The sequence below is a fragment of the Canis lupus genome, chromosome 29 (assembly GCF_011100685.1).
Source record: "Canis lupus familiaris isolate Mischka breed German Shepherd chromosome 29, alternate assembly UU_Cfam_GSD_1.0, whole genome shotgun sequence".
In the NCBI taxonomy this organism is placed as follows: domain Eukaryota; kingdom Metazoa; phylum Chordata; class Mammalia; order Carnivora; family Canidae; genus Canis; species Canis lupus.
In genome coordinates, this window is record NC_049250.1 from 8827450 (window position 1) to 8844549 (window position 17100).

Below are 17100 nucleotides of genomic sequence, written 5' to 3' on the forward strand. Positions count from 1 at the left end.
GAGAGCAGAAAAGTGATTCAATGACCCCTAAAGAGATTAGACTTTTCCTTTTATCTAATTACAATGAACATAAATAATTCAAAATACCAGAACCTAGCAAAATAATCCATGTTTTCAAACCCTCCACATCCTGCCTTCTTCACTCTGCAAAACTTAAACTGAAAAAACAATGAATGAAACAGGAAATCTATCTACACTGCCATTGTGAACAAGTAGTAAACTGAGCCCTTTCCTTATGTCTTTTCTCTCTGCACTGGCGTGTTGGCAAACAAAGTCCCAGCTTAGAAATGGGAGGATACTTGTAACAGAAGAGCAAAGGGGCAGGTCAAATGAGCCGGGGAAGCCACAGACTTGGTGAGCAGTCCTGAGATAATAGGGATCTGACTGGAATGAAATGGAAATGAGCAAATAATGACTGCATACACAAATAAACCATCAGTCTTCAGAATCATTTTGAGACTGTGATGATGTGCGGATCACTCTCTTGCAAAAAGACATTTTCAAAGATTGAAAGGGTGCGGGGAGGAGGGCAACAGAAATGACTGTGTGCAGGGCTTCTGGAATGATGATGCTTTGTCCCTCCTCTGCACCATTCTGTAAAACGAGTGAAAGTGCCTTCTGATTGCAGTCTCCCAGCCCTTCCTACCACCATGAGGCTGATTGCAGAAGGTCATCTCATTTGTGACTAAGAAGTGGGAAATCCCAGTACCGATGACATGTATTTGTTGAAATCCCAGCCACTCGTAGATGTTGGTGTTAAACTGGTGGAAATCTTTTAAAAGGATTTTGCAATGACTTTAGCAGGACAAAAAGCAATCTTGACTTAGGGTACAATGAGCCCTGCCACTTACTGACAATGTAATCTGAGGCAGGTCTCATAAACAGCCTTAGCTTTGGTTTCTAGGCTGGACCTTATAAAAGATAAATTAGGCAATTAGTCAGAAATAATTTTAACGGCCAAGGACTATACGAATGATTAATATTTTAATGATAGAGTTCTGGTTGGGTGTATATGTAACCTATCCTTAGGGAATGGGAAAAAGGTAACACTGTAAGCATAGACTGTTATACTAGGTGGGAGGTTTGAATAAAAGCAAAGTAAGTTTCATAATTGCAATGGTTCTATGCAGTGGAGTAAGCATTTTTGTTGGGGAGCTGTTTTGTTCCTGCTAAAATCCAAGGAAGTCTATTTAATCCCTTCTCACCATCAAAACAGAGAAGGTTGTCATGGAGAGCAAGCAAAAGAAAGAACACAGGTGGTAGTAATTTTGCAGAATATACTTTGAAAGAGTAGTGACATGTCTATGAAGCAGTGAATTAACTAGAACTATAAAAATGCAGTCAGGGGCACCTGGGTGGTTCAGTCAGTTAAACTTCTGTTTTCAGCTCAGGTCATGATCCCAGGGTCCTGGGATCTAGCCCCATGTTGGGCTCCCTGCTCAGTGGGGAGCCTGCTTCTCCCTCTCCTCACCACTCATGTTCTCTGTTGCTATCTCAGTCTTTCTCTCTCAAATAAATAAGTGAAATCTTAAAAAAAAATGTGATCAATACAGTCAAGGATAAACCTTGGTCAGTTTTTAAACATAACTTGAGATGTCTCTGCAATTAATATAACTAAATGGAAGTGTCTTTTATTTTATTTTTTGAGATATAGTCGACATATAACATTATATTAGTTTTAGATGTACAACATAGTGATTCAATATTTGTATATATTGTGAAAGGACATGTCCTCTTAAACAAGAACAGACTTATGATATAGTCTGGATAGAATCAGAAGATAGATAAGAACCATTATTGGTGAAAAGTTCTCCCCATCTCTTTGATGAGATGCAAGTTAACACAGAAACCTCACTTAGTACTATTTGTGATTTGTTATACATTATTACATATGAATATGTGTGTATATGTATATATAAGCTAATGTAAACTTTACATACTTTCCATTCCGTACTTTTTAGACAACAAAAAGTCTTTTTGTTGTCTGAGTGTGTCTCCTGTGACAACTCTTCTAGCTAATCAGTGACCATATTTCCTACCCATCTAATTCATTCACCCATTCATTAATTCATTCAATAAATATTTATGAAGCACTCACTATGCCCCAGGTACTGTGCTTGGTGTACAAAGGTTAGTAAGTAAAGCACAACTTTGCTTTCCAGAAACCCAGCATCTTGTGAAGGGAGAATGGCATTAAAACAAGTCTCTAAACAATTGTCATCTCTATCTTGTCACTATCTTATCCAATTGGTTCTCGAAAAATTTCACCTAACTCATGTACTGGTTTGGACAACATGAATATATAAATTTCCATCAATCCTTCTATCGCTTCTTGAATGTAAAATGCTGGTCAGGCTTTAAAAACCTTGATAGGTCTAGCTACTCAATATTTATCCCAAAGTCAAATGTCTCATATTTAATTAAGTGTAAAAATTAGCAAGACTGAGTCAGTTCTGTCTTCAAAGATCAGTCGGCCAGCTGGAATGTAACAGGTCTACTTATAGGACAAACACAACAAAAATATTAGCCCATGACTGTCCAAGATGGTTAGTTTGATCTGGTGAAGAAAATTATGAATAAATATTAAAACCCAGAGGAGGCATGGTGGTTACCATGTAATTAGTAACTATGTGCCAACCATAGCCTTTAATTATATTACTTGAACTGAAATAAGGCAATACATTAGGACAGCTTGGATTTGGCTTCAAAAACCTGGCATAACGCAAGCAGCTTGTACATGCCCACAATGATATTTTCCTCCATTTTGCTATGGCAGCTGAATATCCTTCAACAAATCAATGTACCTCTCACATTGGAACATATTGAGTTCATGTAGAGGAAATAGGAAAAGCCAGCAGCCAGCAGCCCCTCCCATCAGACCCCACGATGCCCTCTTCCCATCATGTGAATCTAACCTCTCCTATGAGCCACCATCACCTTCACCATTCCATCTGCTCTGAACAGAGGGGAGAGACTCTGGTCATATATTCCGCACCAGGCTTCTAATCCTGCCAGATTGCACTGGTCTTTAACCATATGCCACACATTATTAGAGAACAGATCTTTCTATTTGCATGACAAGCTGTGGATTCTGGCCGGGTCTCCAAGGCCACCTCCAGATAGAGCACTGAGCACCCGCTGGATGTTTCCCTGGCACAGGCCCTGGCTCTGTCCATGCCAAGCTCGAATCGCAGCACCTCCACTGTGCGATCTTGAGCAGGTAATCCCTCTAGGCTTCTGTCCTCTCCTCTGTAAGGTGGAGGTTTGTCAATCTGCCCTACTGAACTGGAGGTAGAGGCAGATAGCATCATGCAAGGAGGGTGCGGGCTCCAGACCGGCCTGCGGTCAAAGCCTGCTCTTCCATTTACTGACTATTCGACCGTGAGCAATAACTTAAGAATTGCACATGGCCAATAAATGACTATATGAAGTGTTAGCATCAGTATTATAACCTTCATAAAGATGAAGTGAGATAAATTAATTTTTAACTTTAGAGCAGTAAGTGGGAAATAGAAAACGCTCGAAGATGGTGGCTATTCTTATTGTATTATCTTTTCAGTTATGTTTTATATGAGCTATATCATGCTGATGTAGCAGAGATTTGCTTGTCCCTTGAGGATGGGGTAAAGTTATATATAGCTGTGTAACTGTTGCTACCTTGAATGCAGAGTATGAACAGCTATTTAAACCGAGCATAACAAAACTCGGGGTTAGATTTTTTTTTTCTCTTCCATTGATCTGGATTTTAACACAGCAGGCAATCACATTCCTTTTGTGACTCCCAGGTGTGACTGAGGTCTTTTGGGAATGTAAAATATACTGACAAGGCAGTGAAGCACCTGTACTGTGAGGTCAGCTTCTCCTGGGGTTGCAAAAGTGAATTTGACTGTCACGACGTTTGTGTGTGTGTGTGTGTGTGTGTTTGCCTCTCCCTTTTTTTTTTTTTTGTAATTAATTACTGTAGAATTGCTGGTCTCTGAATTCTTTGCTCGGATTGGAGAGGAAGCATAAATGGATACCAGGACTTCAATTATACATACAGCCCTATGCAGGTTTCCCACAAAGAGCTGAGGAAAGCAGCATGCCTCTTTCTATAAACTGAAGAGGATTTGGAGCCCAAGTAAAGGCATATTATTCTCTTACATTTTTTTTAATTTGGCTTTAAAGATACACGGGACTGCAAGTCTAATGGGGTGTTCAGAAGTAAGCTTCTAGTTTTTTTGCTTTGTTACTGTAGATGCCTTGCAACTGATATATTCAATGTTTTAAATAACAAAAAAATGAAGTTCAACATTGTCCCTATACTATGAGTCTCCAGATTTCACAAGATGTATTTTGGCCAGACCCATTAAGGAATAGTTCTTCAAATTTATTGGGCATTATATTTTCATCTTCTGTTTTACAGTTACTGGAGGTACAAAGCAGATTTTGGAGGGGAAAGATGCATGAATTGAGGACAAAAGTGATCTAATTAGCCCATGTAGGTGCCATAACCTCTGTTCTCTGTTTTTTCAGTTGTTGTTGTTTTGATGTACATAATTTTAAAAATATCATCTTTATTTATAATTTTCTTATGTCTGTTTACAATATTTTTAGTGCTGAAATATAAGCTCTTTTTCCTTTTGTTCTGCTCAGAAAAGATCCTCAGCAACTTGCCAATGCTCTCTGCATAATAGTCACTGGTTTTTCTGATCTTGTGATTAGATTTTCCTTCCAGATCCATTTCTTAACAGGAGACAATTTCTAGTGCTCCCCTGCCAGATGTGCCCTCCCCACCATCCTTCAGTGGGACCATGAGGCTCACTCCCATGCATCTTGGCACGACCCATCTAAGTCACTGACCAACTAAGGAACTGATTAGCTGAGCCTCTAAAATGTCTTTTCATTAGTATAATGTGCTTTTGTGTACAAGGAATACCATATAGGTACAAACAAATATAATACTGGTAAAAATAAATAAACATCAATGAATGGGGTAGTGAGAAAGGCACAGATGTTGGAATTATTTTTTTTTTAGTATTTTATTTATTTATTCAGGAGAGAGACAGAGAGAGAGAGAGAGGCAGAGACACAGGCAGAGGGAGAAGCAGGCCCCACGCAGGGAGCCCGACGTGGGACTTGGTCCCAGGATTCCAGGATCACACCCTGGGCTGAAGGCAGATGCTTGATCACTGAGCCACCCGGGCGTCACTAGGTGTTGGAATTAAGTAGAGCAAAGGTCCTATCATTTTTGGGGGAGGTGGGTTATTTAATTCCCTAAATTTTGCTTTGTTGTCTCTAAAATAGGACAATGATACCTCATCGAAATATTATGAAAATTAAGTGACTCAGTGTATGTGAAGTGCTTCTTCATTTCCTTCATATGAAAATACCAACTAAAAGAAAGAACTGGTAAGCTTATTTCCTTGCTGAGTGGTTCATCTCTTCCCATGAAGACTCTTCATAGAAACCATGCTGGTGCCAGCTCACGCTAGACTGGGTTGAGACCCACCAGGGGTAGCACCAAACCTGCAGAGGGCTGGATTTTCATTCACCATGGTCCAAAGGTCAAGAAGTGACCTACAACAAAGGCCAGATGATGCATGCATCCTGAATTATATTCAAAGTAAACATAAGCCTCGGAGAAAGAGGACTGGCAGTCCAACTGATCACTCTGATCTAGCTTAAGTTTCTGTACCAGAAACAATGGTACAGATATTGTACCAATTGTACCAATCATTGCTTTTTTTTTTCGATCATTCTAAAATGGTAGGGTGTGAACCAGAGATCTCCAAACTGTAGGCATTACATACTTGGAGATGGAATTCTTAAGATTCTATATCATGAGGCCACTGCATGTGTGTCTGACCTGATAATGCTTTACTATCCCACACATTTATTATATTTCACATCACTGTCAAAACTAACCCTGAGAACTCAGAGATTTTCACAGCCATAGTGTAAAGCAATAACATTACCTCAGTAATAACTAATTAGAAAATGTACTAACAACAAATGATATTCCCAATTAGCAACAAAAACATATGGTATCTGGGAATAAATCCAATAAAAGGACAGTAAGAACCACATGGAGAAAACTTTGAAGTGTTATAGAAAGATCTTAATAAATAAGTGAAATATAACATGTTCATGGTTAAAAAGACTATGTCACAAAGATGCCAGTCTCCCCTAAATTAATCTTATAAATTCAATGCAAATTCATTCTAGGAACCCTAATAGAATTTCTTTTGTAGAAATTGACAAGTTGGCCTTAAAATTCACATGGAAGAGTAAAAAGCCAAGAGTAGTTAAGATATTTTAAAGAACAACTTGAGAGAGTTCTCCATATCAGATAAGACAAATCACAAAGCTATAGGAATCAGGATGGTGTGAGATAGACAAAGAGACATCCAGAACAGGGATAGTCCAGATTCATATATATATGAAAACAGAGGAGGCATTGTGACGCAGTGGAGAAAGGAGCAGATATTTGATAAATGGTTCTGATATCATTGCTTATCCATATAGGAAAAAGATCTCTCTCTTTTTTTTTTTTTTTTTAAAGACTTTATTTATTTATTCATGATAGTCACAGAGAGAGAGAGAGAGGCAGAGACACAGGCAGAGGGAGAAGCAGGCTCCATGCACCGGGAGCCCGATGTGGGATTCGATCCCGGGTCTCCAGGATCGCGCCCTGGGCCAAAGGCAGGCGCCAAACCGCTGCGCCACCCAGGGATCCCGGAAAAAGATCTCTTTAACACTCCAGATACAAAAACAAATTTATGATATATTAAAGACCAAAATATCTTAGAAGAAACATCATAGAAAGGAAGAATTTCTTAAATGAGGCACATAAAAAAACACTACTTATCATTAAAGCTTCTGTTCAAAAATTATACCATAAACAACTTTAAAGTAAACTATATACTGGGAGGATATGTTTTAAAAAACTATACCTGGTAGAGATTATTATTCAGAATTTATAAAGAACTTTACATGGTAATCATGCACAGACAAATCACTCAATAGAAAATGGACAAGGGAGATGAATAGGCAATTTACTGACAGGAAACCTGAATATGTTGTAAATATATGACAATCTCATCACCCACCCAGTAAATGTAAATTAAAACAATCAAGTACAGTTACATTTACACCTATCAGAATGACAAGTTTTGGCACGTGGAGAAATGAGCACTTAAATCCCATACTGCTTTTGATCATGTAAATAGGTGCAACCACATTGGAGCAAAATTTGATGATAGAGACTTAGGTTAATATGCCCAAACACTAAGATCAGAAATTCAGCTCAAAAAATATATATAATAGGAAAAATCTCTCACATGTGCTCAAGGAAATATACGCAAATACGTTTATGACAAGACTATTTTGAATACTCAACAACTGGAAACCATCTGTGTATTTCAAAAGAGATTAGATGATTCAATTAGGATGCATTCAAGAAATGAAATAATATGCCAGAGTTAATGAATTATTATCAATATAGATAAATATTAAAGGTAACATTGAGTAAAAAAACTAAATTTTAGAACACATTTCTCAAAAAAATGTAAAAATACTACATACTGTTTATGTATGTAATAACGTATACTTATTATGTTAAGGAATAATTGGGGAGGGAGAGGAATAGAATCAGAAAAAAATACAAAAAAGCATTGAAATGTATCATTAAAGTTTTAAGTAAACCTAAGGAAGTGTGGCAAAAATTTTGTCAAAGTATATTAAGGTGTGATCAAGCTCATGGTTCATATCTGTTTTAGATTTTAGATATCATATTTTTCAGTTCTAGGATTACCCTAATTTTTTTAGTTCCCATATTTCTCCTGAAATTTGTTTATCTTTTCACTTTTATAATTCTCCTTTCTAAAGATTTTCTTACATATATCCTGATTACTTTTAAAATCTTCTCCAAGTAATTTTAATATTTGGGTTGTCTGTCAGATTTTTTTTCTCTTGGTGAGTCACTGTCCCAACAATTAAATTATTGGCATATATTTTTCAGGAAAAGGAACCATAGTTCCTTGGAGTAGTGAAAGTAAAAATATGCTCAATTAAAAAACGGCAATGACGAAGCTTGCTGAAAGGATCTGGGAGCCAATATGAAGGAGTTTCCAGTGGGCAAAACTGGAACAATTTGAGTAACAAAATAATGATCTTTTGGATTATAACTCATAAAATAGGGGTGCCTGGGTGGTTCTCAGTCAGTTAAGCATCTGCCTTTGGCTCCAGGCATGATCCTGGGGTCCTGGGATAGAGCTCTCCGTCAGGCTCCCTATTTAGTGGGGAGTCTGCTTCTCCCTGTCCCCCTGAAGCTCCCCCTGCTTGTGCTAGTTCTCTCTGTCAAATAAATAAATAAAATCTTTAAAAAAAACCTTATAAAATAAAACAAGCATCCATGAGTTCATGCTGATATAAATAAATAATTGAATAAATAGGTGCATGGGAGAAAAGAGAAAGTTCTTTCTTACAGAAGAATTTTAATTAATATATGTAGAAGGTATGAAAGAAATATAAAAATTAACTTGGGGCAAATACCACAATGATAATTGCTACAGGGAGGATACACCCATTGATATAAAATGAGCATTTTAGGAGAAACAGTATGCATAGTCTTAATGTATTTCTCACAAAGTTTCATCAATTATAGAAAGAAAAATAGTATGGGGCACCTGGGTGGCTCAGTCAGTTAAGCATTTGACTTAATTTCAGCTCAGATCATGATCTCAGGGTCATGAGATGGAGCCCCACATGTGGCTCCATGCTCAGCATAGAGTCTGCTTGAAATTCTCTCTCTCCCTCTCTCTCTGCCCCACCCCATGCTTGCTCTCTCTTTTTATTATTATTATTTTGTAAAAGATTTTATTTATTTATGAGAGACACAAAGAGAGAGAGAGAGGCAGAGAGACAGGCAGAGGGAGAAGCAGGTCCCACGCAGGGAGTCCAACATGGGACTTGGTCCCAGGATTCTAGGATCACACCCTGGGCCGAAGGCAGCGCTAAACCACTGAGCCACCCAGGCTGCCCTCACTCTCTCTTTTAAATAAATAAATGGAAAAAAAAAAAAGTAACTTTAGAGTAGAGAAACCCAGCAGACGCTGTCTTAATCCAATGATCAAGAATAACAGCCTCAGAAATAAGATATACTGACATCACATATCACTGATATGATGCAATAAAAATGGCTAAAATCACTTCTGTACCATTTTTGCATAAAATGCATAATCTCAATCTAATCGTGAGAGTACATTGGATAAACCTAAACTGAGTACCAAAATGATAGAACAACATTTGTCAAAAGTGTCAAGGTCAGAAAAGATAAGGAAAGACTGGGGATTGGAGGAGATAAAAAGACAGTTTAAAGTATCGTGGGATTCTGGATTGGATCCTGGAACTGAAAAGGACATCAGTGGAAAAAATGATGAAATTTGAATAACACCTGGTTTGAAGTTTAGTAATAGTATAGTACCAATGTTAATCTAGTTTTGATCATTATACTATGAGTATCCAATATATTAGCATTAGTAGAAGGTGGACAAAGTGTATATGGGAACTGTCTGCTATCTCTACAACTTTTCCATATTTCTAAAACTATTTCCAAATAGTTTTAAAGTTACCAGCATATCACTTTGACTCTGTGGAGACTCATTTTTCACTGTTAGGGTGGATGTATTCCAATTTTGCCCTGAGTTGTAAGGAGTTGGTCCTTAGTCTTGAAATTAGCACTAGTGTTTCCCAACATGTATTTGAACTGTAGCTATAAAATAGTAAACCTGCCCTTCCTCCTAGCATGTGGCCTTTTTGGAGTTTAACTAAAAAGTCTGAGTGTTACTAAGTCCTTCTAACGTGGTGAGGCTTGAACTCTCAACTCCATCTCTGTGACATCAGGCAGCTGCTGCTCACAGCTGGGCTCCTCCAATCCTCTGCTCATACATGAAGTTCAAAGATAGCAAAGAATTCAAGAGGAATTCAAGTGCAGATGTTAGGGCTGTCCTCTCCGCTGCATCCTTTTCTCTGGGATTTCCTGCTTACATTTCTTACTGCTCTGACAACCTTGAATTCTGACCTGACTCTTCAGTCTACTGTGATGGCTGCATTCTGCTTGAGTATTTGCCCGTGTGCTATGGTGAACTGTGTGTATGTGTTGGGGATGGGGGTGTTGGAGAGATGTGTGTCTCTTCTAGCTTCTGCCTAGGTTTGGTTGTTGTCTTCCACTATCTTAAAGCTGTTGTAGTTTTATGTTTTCTCCAGAGTTTAAAATTGTCATTGAAAGAAGAGGTAGTCTGAGATAAGCTACTCTATCAGTACGAAGACACTAGTGTGTAATAAACCTTTTAAAAATATTTTATTTATTTATTCATGAGAGACACACAGAGAAAGGCAGAGACACAGGCAGAGGGAGAAGCAGGCTCCCTGTGAGGAGCCAGATACATGACTCAATCCCAGGACCCACCCCGGGATCACACCCTGAGCCAGAGGCAGACGCTCAACAACTAAGCCACCCAGGTGCCCCTGTAATAAAATTTTTTAAAAGATTTTATTTATTTATTCACGAGAGACACAGAGACAGAGAGGCAGAGACACAGGCAGAGGGAGAAGCAGGCTCCACGCAGGGAGCCTGACATGGGACTCGATCCTGGGACTCCAGGATCACGCCCTGGGCTGAAGGCGGCGCTAAACCGCTGAGCCACCCGGGCTGCCCTGTAATAAAATTTGTAATGCCTAAATAGTCTTATAGTATAAATATTTAAAACAATAGAATTAGTATTGGTCTGTCCACAAGTCTTAATTAAAGGTTTTTCAGAACCTTCATGGCCATATCAGGGCAAAAATGTAAGACAGCCTTAATTTTTTTTTTTTTTGATTTTTTTTTTCCTTCGCCTTATCACCTTCCTATAATCACCTTTCCTTCATGGCAGAGATTCCTGGTCTTACTTTTATTGTTTTTTTAAAATATTTTTTTATTGGAGTTCGATTTGCCAACATATAGTATAACACCCAGTGTTCATCCCGTCAAGTGCCCCCCTCAGTGCCTGTCACCCAGTCACCCCATCCCCTGCCCACCTCCTCTTTCACTATCCCTTGTTTGTTTCCCAGAGTTAGGAGTCTCTCATGTTCTGTCTTCCTCTCTGATATTTCCCACTCATCCTCTCCTTTCCCCTATAATCCCTTTCACTATTTTTTATATTCCTCGTATGAATGAAACCATATAATGTTTGCCCTTCTCTGATTGACTTAATTCACTCGGCATAATACCCTCCAGTTCCATCCATGTCGAAGCAAATGGTGGGTCTTACTTTTAGATACTCCTTCAGGACTCCATTGAGTTTCAATTGATTATCAATTTATCCAGTGCCTTCTTTAGTTGCCAACACAAATACTTATTGAATGAAAGATAAAGGAAGGAAAGAAGAAAGGAAGGAAGGAAAAAAAGAAGGAAGGATCTCTTACTTTAGTATTATATATTATATTATATATATTATATTTATTATATTATATAATATTATACTACTTGTGGTATAATAATAATAATAATAATAATAATAATAATATAATGCTTCCAAGGCACTTCTTTTTGAGGTCAGCCTGACTGCCCTTTACTTCAAATCATGTTCTAGGCTAGCAGCATTTATATGATAACGGTTAGTGAAAATGGAGCCAAGTTAATCCCCCTCTTCCACCAGCTCCTGCTTTGTGAATTTGCTTCCTGAGATCCTAGATCTGATAGTGAAATCGTAAAGGAAAGCACCAAAGAGGCTAGGAACTAAGTGACATCAGCATATCTGTGCTCATTTTTATTGTACAGAATTCCACAAATCAGAATAACTCATTTAGGGCAGGCTATTCTCTAGAATATTCTCTGTGCTTGACTCCTGAGAGGATCCATACTGGTAAGACAGTTGGGAAGCAGTTATAAATAATTTCATTGTAAAGACCAAGAAAACTAAAATGCAATGCATTTCAGATATTAGCTAGGTAACACATGACATCTCTCCAGCAGACAGAAGAGATGTCCTTTTCGAAAGCATTTGAAGAAATTGCTCAGGAAATGCTCCATGAAGATACTTTTTCTTAGATCTTTTTATGGACCTATCACCAAAATGTGTGGTGGATTCGGGTATTTTAAATTCTGCAGTTAGTGGGGACATGAGCAAACAATTTTGTTTTGATTTGTTACTACATACAGTCCAAATGTATTGAGAAAGATGTCTGGTAACATGAAATGGGTCTGCTCTGGGTTGTGTGTAATATCTTGCTGATATCGTGCCTCAAACAGAAAAGCAATATGTAGAAAAATAAATACTTGAGAATACTGGCCTTCTCCCTCCATGTTCATAAATAGGATATTTGTGACTTGACTGATGACGCTCTAAGATATTTGCCTCAATCCACGAAGTCTGACACCACCTCACTGTGTCGAAAATTGCTTTCCCTACTTCTCACCGCTTTTGCCAATTTTGCAACTCAAAGTTGTGGAAAAATGTGTGTGTGTGTGTTTTTTTTTTTTTTAGAGTGTTTGAAATCTATGTAAGCCAGATGTCATTTCCATTAGTTATTTTGCAAGGTTCTTTCCTTTAACTCACAGAAGTAAATACACCAACTGTAAAAGTGAGACAGTTTGCACAGTGAGCCTTTCTTTCTTCCTCGTGGATCTGGGGGGCACACACGTAAGAGGGTCCAGGCCCCTTCTAAGCGAGGGCAGGACCACTTGGTGAAATTGTGGAGCATGAGCCTCCCCTCTAAATGCAGCAGTGGCCACTCACTCCTGGCGGGGGTGTTGTTATTCTAGAACATGGGCTTGGTATTGCTAGATTTAAAAAAGAAAAAACCTAGAAATCTGAGTTTTCATAGAAACTTCTCAATTTTCAAATGTCAGAAACTAATTAAAAATTTTAAATACACAAACAAGACACAAGACCCATTGTGCCAGCCGTTAAATAAAATCCAGCAGGTGTTCAACGTTGGGTATGTTGGGTCGGGTGCCAGACAGCCAGTCCCTCCAAAGAAGGTTCTAGAAGAGGCAGCAGACTCCCCCGCTCTTAAAGTTCACCTGTTTTTAATATATTTGTGAAAGAAAGACAGTGTCATACTTGCTATGGAGATGTTTCCTGGCTACTTCTTTCCTACCCAGCAGGACCCACTCCCCAGAGCTCCTGGTTATTAGCCACCTCGAGAAGACTGCTAAGTCCCTGGGGATAGCTGAACCTGGATGGATGTGAGGCTGCCCCAGTCTTTGTTCTTGCTTCCTTGACCCTCCACATTGTTAAAGCACCCCCTGCTCACTATTACATGACACCTGATTATCCTGGAGAGAGGCAACTAGCTAAAGAGTTTAGGCTTTAGAAGGATTTTATCATCTTTATAAACTATGTATTCATATCCATGTCTTCATAATGCAAAGAATAAACACAATAAAGTTAAACATGCCATGGAATGGCCTTGCTTCCCATCCATTCTGTTCTCATTATATCCCCTTGTCATGAACTCAACATGATACCTCCCATTCAAGGAAACCCTACCCTTCCATAGGCTCCAGCTCCCCTTTTACTACTCTCCTTCAGCAAGCCAAGGGAGGTAATGACCCGAGCGTGGATTTCCTGATGTCTGAGTTATTCTGACCAGTTACCATCCAGGGGTCAGTGTGGTGCAGATGGTGAGCGAGGAGGGGCTCATTCAGCATGATGACTCCCAGGGGGCTTGAGCGACACATATCCAAGTCAGTACAAAGCTGCAATTAGGCTTTTGCAATGCAGCTCAGGCTCCTTTGAAGATATGCCTCTTCACCCGTCAGGGTCATCCAGGAGCTAAGTATCAAATCAAACAGCACACACACACACACACACACACACACACACACACACATCTAAGGACACGCAGTATGTCTCGGGGCAGTTAGGTCTAATCTAGGCTAAGGAAGAAAAACATTTCCCTAATTGGGATACAGTCTGGCCAGCTGGCCTCCCCACCGTGGAGGTAGGGCTCTATTACTCACGGTGGTGTTGATTCACCTTTGTTCTCCTGCCAGCTCTCCATCGCCTCCAGGTCTAGTGGGGAATAAAAAATGGGATTCATTAAAGGCAGCCTACCCATTAACTTCTTAATGTCTGTCAGTCTGTTGGAAAAAACCCAGAAGAGACTTTGAAATTATTTTATTTTATTTTCTATCCAATGGGGTCAAATTTTTGTAAGGGCTTTCTGTAATCTTTGTACAAAAAGATCATTTCTAAATAACCCCTAAGTGTTGAAGAAGGGGTGGGCAGATGGTTGTGAATTTGGTTACTCTAAAAAGCTGAATACAAATCCCTCATCAATAGGAGAAGAATCAAGATCATGTGTGGGAAATTCTGACTTTTTCATTTGCCTTTGCATTTTCCCCCACTAGTTTTTCAGGGTTTTTTTGTTTTTGTTTTTGTTTTTGGTTTTGGTTTTGGTGTTGGTTTTGCTTTTTTAGAGAGAGAAAGTGTGCATGCAAACAGGGGTTGGGGGCAGAGGGAGAGGCAGAGAATCTCAAGCAGACTCTACACTGAATGCAGGGTTGGTATTGCTAGATTTAAAAAAGAAAAAACCTAGAAATCTGAGTTTTCATTGAAACTTCCAACTCAGGGCTCTACCTCACCACTCTGAGATCATGACCTGAGTTGAAACCAAGAGTCCAACATTTAACCAACTGAGCCACTCAGGGTCCCTTTCTCCCACCAGTTTTAGGGTCAGAATCTTTCAGCATTAGTAAGATAATAATTTCTGGGAAATGACTGATACAAGTTGTATTAGGAATTGAGATGTATGTGTCACATGACATGCACACATATATTTTGCACCAATAATGAAAATGCACAACTTCATTTCTTTTCTCTTTGTGGTCAGTGAGAATGATCACTGAATATGCCCTTAACTTTCTAATGTTGGGTCTTTTTAAAAAATTTTTTTAAAAGATTTTATTTATTTATTCATGACAGAGAGAGAGAGAGAGAGAGAGACAGGCAGAGGGAAGCAGGCTCCGTGCAGGGAGCCTGAGGTGGGAGTCGATCCCCGGTCTCTAGGATCACATCCTGGGCTGAAGGCAGCGCTAAACTGCTGGGCCACCGGGGCTGCCCCTAATGTTGGGTCTTATATATTTCTAGTAAGGTAGGAACCGTTTTATTTTTTGTAAATTTCAAAAGCTTCCCTCTCTGGGATAGATGAGGAAGACTGGATTTCTATGGCCAAAGCAAACATTGTGAACTGAATAGTTTTGACACAGTGGCCTCTCAATCATTGTTTGCACTGTAGACACTGTGGCTAGGACAGAGGGGAAATGCATGTGCCTGGGTTCAGGAAGACTAACATAAATCCTAGCTCTGCCCTTGTTGGCTGGAGGAACTTGGACAATCTAATTGTTAAAGTTTGGGCTTCTCAGGAAGCAGCCTCGGAGACAGATGGTTAGTGTTCGAGTGTTTACTAGGGAACAGCACTGGAAAGGACAGCTCTGGAAAGGACGAGAAGGAAGCAGTTTGGGCAGAAGGGAATTTGAGCTTCAAGATCTATCTGATAGCCCCAACCACCCTACTGGGAACTCCGGAACTAAGATGTCCCTACAGATTGATGCTGGGCTTTGCTACCTCTAACTCCTTGGACACAGGCTACCTACCGGGAGGGGTGTGATCTGGGGGAGGCAGCTCTCCACAGTTTGAGGCTAGCCCTGAAGGGGATGACAGCACTTCAAACGGCTAGGGGGCAAGTCCTTTCTTGAAGATGGACCTGGGAAGGGAATCTTTGTCCATCTCACTTGACTTCTCTGACCTTCAGTTTTCTTGTAAGTACTCCATGGAGATCGAATGCGGTAATGACTGTAATCCACATAGCACAGTGCTTAGAACTTTCTAACCTCGCGACGGACATTCATTCTCCTTGTTATTACTCAAAGGGCTGTGGTTGAGACAACTAATTTCAAAGTGCTTGTTCATACAAGAAAGGGGGGCATTCTTTTAATGCTTTCCACATCACGAGGTAGATATCCCTAGGCACATCTTACAGGGCAACAGCTTCTTGAATTTTGTTTTGTTTGGAGACCAAAATTCTAAGGTGTAGTAGCTTCAGCGAAATGGGGAGGATGGTGTCATATAAAGACACAAGGATACTGGAATGTCTGACAGGACCATGGACAAGAATGCAGAGGGATACTGTGAACAACAGGCACAGGAAGACATGGGGGTTTACGTGACATCTTCATCTCTGCTTGTCCAAGTGGTAGCACTTCTGACAACACATCGATATGGGCTATTTTCCACCTCTCGTGTCTGGCAGATCACCTTCCTCACTCTTTTGATCTTGCAAGGCCATAAACTGTTCTGACAACATCCAGGCTTTATGTATCCAACAGTTCTGAGTCAGGTATCCAGCCCTGGACTAATCAAGAGCAGCCAGGATCACATTGTCGTGTGGCTCCCTCTGCTTCCCACGCTGTGTGGTTAGGTCAAGGGGGGCAGTGGACTTTCAAGAAAAAGGCCTGATAAAACATTAGGTGGCCACTGGATCCAGAAAGCTGGAAAAACTACTTTTCTTGGATGCTAACCTTAGGAGAAAAAACAATATGGATTATTGGAGAAAAGCAGGTTATGAACCAGAGGGTAACAAGTTGTCTGTTGGCAGGAAAAATCATCACTACGTTTGTTTTTTAAGTCGTTTGTGGGAAAAGAGAACCGTGGTGGTGGGTTACTCTGGAAATCTGTCTAATCGTTTCATGTTACAGTTCCAATCTGGAATTGATGGGGATATACTGGGTGCACATTCACTGACATTTTATTTTTAGAGGATTAAAGACAGACAGCCAACATCTCACTTTTACTTCCTTTGACCTTGTACCGTATCATTCCTCACAGTGAAGAGATGAATTCGGTCAGAATATTAGAACTTGAGTGATATCATTTTGTTTACAGGGGTTTAGGGATAGAATGTTCCAAAAAAATGTTTTATCAATCATATGCAATATTGGACTAAATGAGACTAAAAGAGATGCATTAAGCATAGTGCACATGCCTTCAAGATGTTTTGCATACTCTTTCTGCCAGAATAATCAGCTTTGATGAGAATTTGATCTTCCCATTGTCATTTTCATTCTGAATA

General features: G+C 39.5%; 1 long non-coding RNA gene across 2 annotated transcripts in view; it reads left to right on the forward strand.

The window, feature by feature from the left end:
* LOC111093253 overlaps positions 1-17100 on the forward strand; it is a 151665-nt gene that overhangs the window by 118349 nt on the left and 16216 nt on the right. The window contains exon 5 of one of the 2 annotated variants that reach the window (XR_005380972.1): positions 5287-6474. The exons of the other annotated variant lie outside the window; for it this stretch is intronic. This is a non-coding gene — a long non-coding RNA (uncharacterized LOC111093253). Of the gene's footprint in view, positions 1-5286; positions 6475-17100 lie in introns of those variants that run through there. 2 annotated transcript variants of the gene reach the window in all.